At 39.7% G+C, this 9,092-nt stretch overlaps 1 long non-coding RNA gene across 2 annotated transcripts; it reads right to left on the bottom strand.

The window, feature by feature from the left end:
• Positions 1-233: 233 nt before the first annotated feature.
• Positions 234-3,042, bottom strand: LOC142176600 (uncharacterized). 2 transcript variants are annotated; one of them, XR_012705286.1, is made up of 2 exons: positions 2,585-3,042; positions 234-877 (listed from the first exon to the last, which is right to left on the bottom strand). It is a non-coding gene; the product is annotated as an uncharacterized LOC142176600 (long non-coding RNA). The 2 variants fall into 2 exon arrangements; XR_012705287.1 differs by having other exon boundaries at positions 2,642-3,042.
• Between the last annotated feature and the right edge of the window lie 6,050 nt (positions 3,043-9,092).

Below are 9,092 nucleotides of genomic sequence, written 5' to 3'. Positions count from 1 at the left end.
AACTCACTAAGCTAGACTTAGTGTTTGCAACCACCAAATCTTAATGAAAACATAAGATTAATCCAAATAACAAATACCCAACATCATTCATGCACTAAACAATCACACCCATTAATTACCCACACTAGGGTTGAGCCACAACCCTAGCTAATGGGTTTAGCTAGCCATAATAGAAATAGAAATTGAAGAAATAGTAGATGAAATTGACATAATAATTAACTACAATGTTAATCTACTCAAATCCACATTAATACTAGAAGAAATTGCCCAAAATGGACTAAAACTATGAAGTCTCGAGTTCAGCTGCTATCTGATAAAAAACCAAAACTGAAAACTGCACCTAAAAAGTAAAATGTTCTATTTATACTACACAGGAAAAACCGAACAAAAATACTCATGAGGGTCTAGCGCGGACCGCGCACAAATGACGCGCGGCTGCGTAGGGGTTTGGGTCTTCATATCTTGCTTCTGACACTTTGGGGACGCAGACCGCGCAAATGCGACGCGCGGTCGCGTAGGGCGTTTCCACGCGGACCACACTGATTAGGTGTGCGGCTGCATGGGCTTTTGCCCTGAATGACCGAGTTTCTGACACTCTTGGGCGCGGACCACGTGGAAAGGAGTGCGGACCGCGCATCTTGACTTGAAAATTGCATGGTCTCTGAACTATCCAGCGCGGCCGTGTGGCAAAGCAGTGCAGACCGCGCAGGTTGACCTAGAAATTGCCCAGCCTCTGAACTCTCCTGTGCGGCCGCGTGATAAATCAGTACGGACCGCACATGTCATTTTGTTCCCTACTTCAGTTGTCTTTTGACACTTGGCAGATTTCACTCCTTTTTGAGCCGATCTTTGGTATTTGTCATCTTGTCACTCAAACCTGCAATCAAGCGCAACTTGTAAGCATTTTGGGACTAATTTATGGCAGTTAATGCACAAAGTTTGGGTAAGAATGGGTATAAAACATGTAGAAATCACAGTTATCACGGTCCTTAAGCCGCTTTTGCGATCGCGCTTCTACGCGCTTCAACCACATCTGCGGCAGGTGCGTCCAAGCACCCGCACCTACGATCCTCACTCCCAGCTCCTTTTCTCGCTTTTGCGATGACACTACCACTTTTGCAGCTCCTCACCTGCACCCAACGCTCCGCAGGTGCGGTTATACCAGAACCAAAAAATCTTCAGCAATGCAACATGGAATAAAAATGATCCGAACCTCGTTCAAAACTCACCCGAGCTACTCGGTGTCACACCTCCTTTTTCCTACCCTTGGAAGGGTATAAGGGAGTTTTTTCAAATTTAAGTGACAATCAAAACGGGATTTATTAAAAGATTCAGAGTCGCCACTTGGGAAATTCATGGCATCCCAAGTCACCGGTTCAAATCCCGAATCGAGGAAAAGATTGACACTGTATTACAATCTGCGAACACAGAAATCCAGGTAAGGAATTCTGTTAACCCGGGAGAAGGTATTAGGCATTCCCGGATTTTGTGGTTCTAGCACGGTCGCTCAACTATTATTATTGGCCTAATTATCTGATTTAATTATACGTTTAAAACCTATTGTGCATTTTTAGCTTTAGAACCACTTTTAATTAAGTTAAATCGCTTTTCAGGAAGATTCAACGTCATTTAAAACACGCCTTGAACCACGCCACATGAAAGTCTATAACATATTTTATTTAACGTTATTGGGAATTGGAGTTGGGTCACATGAAATGCACACCCGAGTTTAGGAAGGTAACTTTTTAAAATAACGCGCCTAAAACAACTACGCACTTTCAAGTTTGCGAGGGCCATGGAAATTCAACTAGGTGGCACACCTCGATTCTAATTTCAAGGGATTGTACTCAACTAAATCAAGGCCGAGAGTTTATGGAATATAATAGGAGATAACACTAAGTTTTATCAAAGTGATGTACTAGAATACTGATAACGTAATAAAGAACAATGTAGCTTCGAGTTCAAATATTTAGGAATAGTAAAGCAGCAGGAAGAAATCAAAGTAGTTATTCAATGTATACTAGTAGTAGTGTAGGTGACAAAAATAAAGAAATTTAACAGTGATCCTAAGGTTACAAGAGCTTGAGTTCGTCAACAAAACCAACTATTAAATACAAATTGGTCACTAACCTTAACAAAAACAGAAAACACACACTGTCAGTTAGAGCAAATTGGAAAATATTAGAGCTAATAAATTTACCTGCCGGTCTTGGTCTGAATTGGCCTAGCAGTATTATCAAATCAAAGCAACAACAGAAACTAATACATAATCTTAACTCACACATATTACATTCAGGCGATTTCAACCAACTTTAATTTATTAAACAACCTAAATAAATCTATCCAAGCAAACAGAAATTGAAATTTAGTTTTTGCCTTCAAAATTCATCAAGTGAAATACACCAGGACACTTCCAATTTCAATACAATCATGTCGTGCTATTATACTTAACATGCTCTGAAGTTACAAAGAAGGTCGTAGGTAAAATATCTGGAATAATGAAAGAGAACCGAAATTTTGACCAAATAAAGATCAGAAAACTGTAAATGGAGCTCAGTTATTAACAAACAAACATCAATACAACCTCAACCTTGAGCGAAACCCATTTTGAAAACCCAGAAATATGAATGAGAGAACTTGCCATTTGATGGGAAACAACACTGCTTCTTTTATGTAAATTTTGAGCAAGGATCGACATAAAAATGATTTGTATTCTATATGTTCTTTTCAGGTTTGAGACTGCAGATTTACCAATTCAATGAGGGTCTTCTTTTCTCAATTTTTCCTTTAGTAGGTGCGGTAGCTTCATGGGTGTAGGAAAGGGTCTGTTCTTTGAGAGAATTGGGGGTGATGGCTCCTAAAAGTTTTCTGGTTTCTTAAGAAGACGAGAGCGCCATTTTTGTTGTCAAGAGGCCTCAATATGGAAAAATCTGATCTCTCTTTAGTGTGTTAGGTCTCCTTTTATGTGAGGGATTAGGGTAAAGGGTAATGGGTATTTGGGTATGGTATTGGGTTGGGCAAAAAAGAGGGAAATTGGGCCCCTTTTTTAGAAATGGGCTCAAGCCAAGTATTTTAAAAGAAACAAAACATACATATATTCTTCCTAATTTCCCTTTCTCCTTTTTTGTTCTTTAATTAATTAATCTATTTTTGTAGAAATTAAAATTCTTTATTTATTTTTAACATTAAAACAACTAATTAACTTAAAACTAAAGAAAAATGCTAATTTAAAAGACTAAAAGTTAAATATGTAAAAATGACAATTTTAGGATTTTTTCTATGATTTAAAATATTAAAAATGCATGAAATGCAAATAAATAAAGAAAAGTTCTTAAAATCAATAAAAATTATTTTTGGTCTATTTTTAGGAGTTATTTTAATGTAGGGCAAAAATCACTTGCTCACAACTGCCCCTCTTTACTCGGGAACACGAAGAATTTTCGTGCAAAGATAAAGTGAGCATATACGAGCGATTTTTGCCCGTGTGAATACTCCGTGAGAAACATTTTTGAAAGGTTTGACCGCACCCTGCTTCTGAGGTTGCCTACATATCCTTGGCTATAAAGGAATCAGGTCAGTGTTGTTCGGGAAGTTTTGGTAGCTGGGACTACCATGAAGTTGTGATTTCACTGTTGTTGTTGCTGCTACTGCTTACTGACCTCCTTATTACACCATGACAAAATAAAAGAAACTAGACTAAACTATGATCTATACATTACAAAAATCCTATCTATATCTTCAAACTTGATCTTGTGATTCTTGTTGCCTTGTTGACTTGTATTCTCCCGGTGAAGTCCCTTTGTTGAGTTGTGATCTGAGACACTTTCCCTTCTCTTCAGGTGGACACCTAATTGCTGAATTAAAATTATAATCTGAGATGATTTCCTTTTCTCCAGGTGGACGCCTGATTGCCAAAACTTGAACTGTATTCCCGTGCTCTCCAGGTAGGCGCCTGATTGTTGAACTTGAATTGTATTCCCGTGCTCTCCAGGTGGGCTCCTGACTGCTGAACTTGAATTGTATTCCCGTGCTCTTCAGGTGGGCTCCTGACTGCTGAAATTGAATTGTATTCCCGTGCTCTCCAGGTGGGCGCCTGACTGCTGAACTTGAATTGTATTCTCGTGCTCTCCAAGTGGGCGTCTGACTGCTGAACTTGAATTGTATTCCCGTGCTCTCTAGGTGGGCGCCTGATTGCTGAACTTGAACTGTATTCCTGTTCTCTGCAGGTGGGCTCCTGACTGCTGAAATTGAATTGTATTCCCGTGCTCTCCAGGTGGGCGCCTGACTGCTGAACTTGAATTATATCCCCGTGCTCTCCAGGTGGGCGCCTGATTGCTGAACTTGAATTGCTTCTCCCTATTCTCCAAGTGGGTACCTGATTTCAACAAAAATAGACAAAACAAAGAAAATTTTTCTGCCCCAGTTTGGTAGCTGAGCACATATGTGAGTGTTACACTGAATCATATTACCAAATATTACTAAGAATTTGAAAGCTAGATCCCGTTATCCAGGAGGGTCCTGACAGCTCCTAGTTAAACGGCATTTTTAAATCTAAATTATATCTCCTAAAGGTATTACTTTCGCTACATCTTGTTATCTAAGCCGATCTTAAAACTACACCCCATTATCCAGGAAGGTCCTGATAACTCTTAATTAAACGACAATTTTAAATCTAAGTTATATCTTCTGAAGGTATTACTTCCATACATCTTGTTATCTAAGAAAGTATTAAAGCTGCATCCCATTATCCAGGAGGGTCCTGAAAGTAAAAAATCAAGTATTATCCTAAGGGTGACAATTTTTATGGCTGAATTACACTACCCTACAACAGAGCTTACGCTAAATCTTGTTATCTAATGGAAGTCTTAAAGCTATGTCCCATTATCCAGGAGGGTCCTGAAAACTTCTAATCGAATCCTATCTTAAACATGCAAACTTTGAAACCAACTTATGTTCCTTTGGGGTACATTTATGCCAGGTTTTACTACTCATGATTGTTTTGATTTTTAAACTAGGTCCCATTTTCCAGGAGGGTCCTAAAAATTTACAGTCAAACCTATCTGGCACTTGCCTTTCCTTACGGTGGGTTTCTCCAAAACAAACAAAATTTTCTGCCCCTGTTTCAATCAAAGAAAAATCTTGTCATTTTAAAATGTGATGGTTGGTTTGTGGCCTTGACTTTGAGGGCGATTGCTCCTTCACTTCCCATGATAACTGATTTCCACTTGAGGAACTTGCTTGTTTATGGGCTAACCACTTTCTCTGTCGTCCTTATCACAGAAAATACCCCTTCTCCGTTCAGACCCAATTCCCTCTATTTGTTGCATTGCTCATGAACTGACATTTACCAACCTTTGTGTTTCACTGAAAATACCTTTGATCCGTCCACCTAACACCCTCCATCTGTTGCATCGTGCTCTTGTGTTGACATATACTGAACCTTTGTATTTCTCATAAATTCCAAAGCACGTTAATTGCCATCCACTTAGTGCGCATGCTGTTCTTTCCTGACTTAAATCACTGGCCTTGGCCTTGAAATCTATTGTTCCCTCACTTGTCATGATAACTTTGATTTCTGCTTGGAAGACCTCGCTTGTCACTGGTTAACCACTTTCTTTGTTGATCTCATCACAGAGAATACCTTTGACCCATTCACCCAACATCCTCTATTTGTTGCATTATTCACGAATTGAAATATACCAGACCTTATTGATCGTTACCAACTCAGTGCGGTTGTTGTTCTTTCCTGACTTATGACACTGTGACGTGCTAGCCAGATCTCATTTTGTGCAATTAGAAAGCTGGTGGCAGATTTTGAAGTCATTTCTTACTTGTTCCGACCAAACAGACTCATGAAAAGGAAGTAAACAAGACAAAAGGGACAGAGTAAACGATAATGGAAAGAGATGATTCCCAACAAGAAAGCTACAAAATAGAAACCTATCAGATGTGGATACCAACTCTAATGACCATGACATGCAACTGAGGCCTATTCTGTTGAGCAAGTCTGATATTGACCTCTTATTGTACCCTTAAACCGTGAAACTAGGCTTCAATGCTTCGATTATCCAATCTGACTCACAATCCTTATTCGACTTGTAGTGCCCGAAGGGTTTTCACCATCAAGCCTCTCTCATTTTGTTCTTTCTCAACTTACAGTCGCCTCAAGGTGCCCGTGAAGGTTTTCATCCATAAGACTCTCTCGTTTTCCATTTCCCTTGTTTGGATCGGAGTGTTGCCCCTGATATGATTCACCTCTACTTGCTCGCCTTAGCATCTCTCGAAGACTGATCGGAAGGTCTTTCTTTGGACCGTAACGTGAGCTTTTGGATGGGGTTAGAAAGAAAGGGTATCAAAAGGCTCAAAACAAATCATTTGGGTTCAAGATTACAACTTTCAGAATCAGATTTCTTACAAGAACCACAACTTCTGCCCCAGTTTCATGCTTAGGGACTTTTGGATTTTTATTTTTGATGGGACTGAACCGTGAGGCTGCCTACGTATCCTTAAAAGGAATCATGTCGAATGTAGTTCATGTCATAGGAATTACTTTGTTGTTGTGATTTTTCTTTCCTTTTTCTTCCTCTTTATCTTCTTTTCTTTTCTTTCTTCCTTTTTCTCTTTTTGCTGTTTTGTTATTTTGTTGTTTTTTTTCCTTCTTTTTTCCTCTTTTTTCTTTCTTTTTCTTTTCTTCTTCTTTTTTCTTCTCTCTCTTTTCATTATTTTTCTTTTCTCTTTTTTCTTTACTTATCTTTCGCGCTTGCGTTTCTGATCTTTGCTACTGATTCCAAAAGAAGAGTATGAAAGAAAATAAGTAAGACTCAAAAGGGGTAACAAAGGATAAAGTGTTTAGATAGCAGAGCGAAATACCTTCGTCATTCCAGTCTTCAAAATATGGCAAGTACAAACAAATACAATTTAACCAAAGAAAATCATACATAATATCTCTTGACCGCATCAGAATTGATGGACATTTCTACACACTTGCCTTCTATATCTGTTAAATACAAAGCACTATTGGACAACACTCTCACTCTTATTACCACAAACAACCCCTGTCAATTTGGGCAAACTTGCCTTTAGCTTCAACCTGATGCGCCATGATGCATTTCAATAGGAATTTTTTATGTTCTATCTGCCCCAGTTTCACACAATTCGGGCTTGAAGTGATCTCAAAATGCAAGGCTTATTTCCCCTCAAATGTCCCTACATCTTCAAAATTGTTTCATTGCTTCATGACTAAATTGACTTTTAAAAACCAGGCTGAGAATTACGCGTGCATGTCATGTCACTAGAACCAGCATTAGACAAAAGACAAAATGAAAGGATAGAAGAGAACTAAACAAAGAAGATGACTAGAAATAACAAAAGACAGGAAATTACATTAGACAGACGGTAAAACGGTTCGAATAACAAAACAAGTAAAACAAACTGGGGTACAACCCTAGAACAAAACTAGGTAACACTAAATGAGTTGCTACGGCTAAAGGAACTAGGCAAAATAAAAGGATAGAAGGGTTTGAGTCACAAGACAATATCTAGATTACAACCCTGAAATAACCCGGACAACAGAAATGAAAACAAAATAAACCAACAAAACTCCTCCCTAGCTAACCAAGAAAAGAGTGTCTTTCCAATCACCAAACTCAACATCTTAGCCACTGACTTCTGCATCAACAATACTAGGACCTTCACAAGTCTGCATCACATTGTTCTTAACAAATTGCTTTTGGGTTCCCTTTGCCTGCTCGTTCTTAGGATCAAACTCTGATAGCGCTGAAAGCTTTGCAGTGCGTAGACCTCCGAGGATCTCAGAAGAATTCTCATATTCCTTTTCAAAACAAGTCATACCCACCATATGCGTCTCATTATGAACAAGCGATGGACTTTGGCTAGTGTTTGCTACATCTAGATTTTGCACGACAATGTACCTGCATCAATAAGCTCCTGAATTGCCTTTTTCAGGTTCCAACACTTTTTTGTATCATGCCCCGGGGCATCTGAGCAATATGCACACCTTTGAGAAAAATAAAACTTCTTTGGAAGAGGGTTTGGCATTTTTATTTGAATCGACTTCAACATGTCCAATTTCCTTAGCCTCTGGAACAAACTGGCATATGACTCTCCCAATGGAGTGAAGGTTTTCTTCTTCTGTAACCTCTCATTCTTAAATGCTTGATTGAGCCGGAAACCTGATCCAGGAGGGTTTCGGTAGGCTCATAGAGGTGGGTAAGACATTTGTGGACATGGTGCGGGCCATCACGGGCCTCGTAGGTGTGGAGCATATGGTGGTGCACTATGGACAGGGTACTGGGAAAGTGATGTACGACTTTGGGGGTTCTGTAGAGAGAAGTAGCATTGGGGAGGGTCATCTGGTGCACAAGGATATCCATGGGGCCGATGTCGAGGCTGAGAGTGTTGAGTAGGAATGCCCAGCAGATCATCTTTTCTATTTCTCTTTCTTGCACCCAAACTTACTGGGATGTTCTGAATGTCTTTCGTAGTATCTTTCAATGCAGAATAACTTATGATTTTTCCTGACTTGATTCCCTCTTCTACCGTTTCTCCCATTTTTAACACATCATTGAAAGGCTTTCCCACGGCCGGGATCAAATAACTGAAGTAGGTGAGCCCCTAGGCTTGTAGGAAAATCTCAACCATTTCTTCTTCACCATTTGGGGTACTAACTCGAGCAGCTTTCTCCCTCCATCTTAGCCCAAAATCCCTAAAACTTTCCTCCGGCTTCTTTTCCATTTTAGATAGGGAGGAGCGGTCTGGGGTAACGCCTGATTTGTATTGAAAGTATCGAACAAAATCTTGAGCTATGTCACCCAATGTAGGCCACTTACCGACATTTTGACGATTATGCCATTCCAAAGCTGCCCCAATCAAGCTCTTACTGAAATAGGCCATCAACAAGTCATCTTCCTCTCCAACACTTCTCATTTCACTGTAATAAACCCTCAGGTGTGCTACTGGATCTCCACACCCATCATACAAGTTAAATTTTGGCACTTTAAACCCCGCGGGCAGGCGAACGTCAGGGGGCATAGACAGTTCTTTGTAATCCATGCTACCCTGGTCTCCCATTC

The sequence above is a fragment of the Nicotiana tabacum genome, chromosome 22 (genome assembly GCF_000715075.1).
Source record: "Nicotiana tabacum cultivar K326 chromosome 22, ASM71507v2, whole genome shotgun sequence".
NCBI lineage: Eukaryota > Viridiplantae > Streptophyta > Magnoliopsida > Solanales > Solanaceae > Nicotiana > Nicotiana tabacum.
This window is presented reverse-complemented; position numbering and strand designations above follow the sequence as displayed.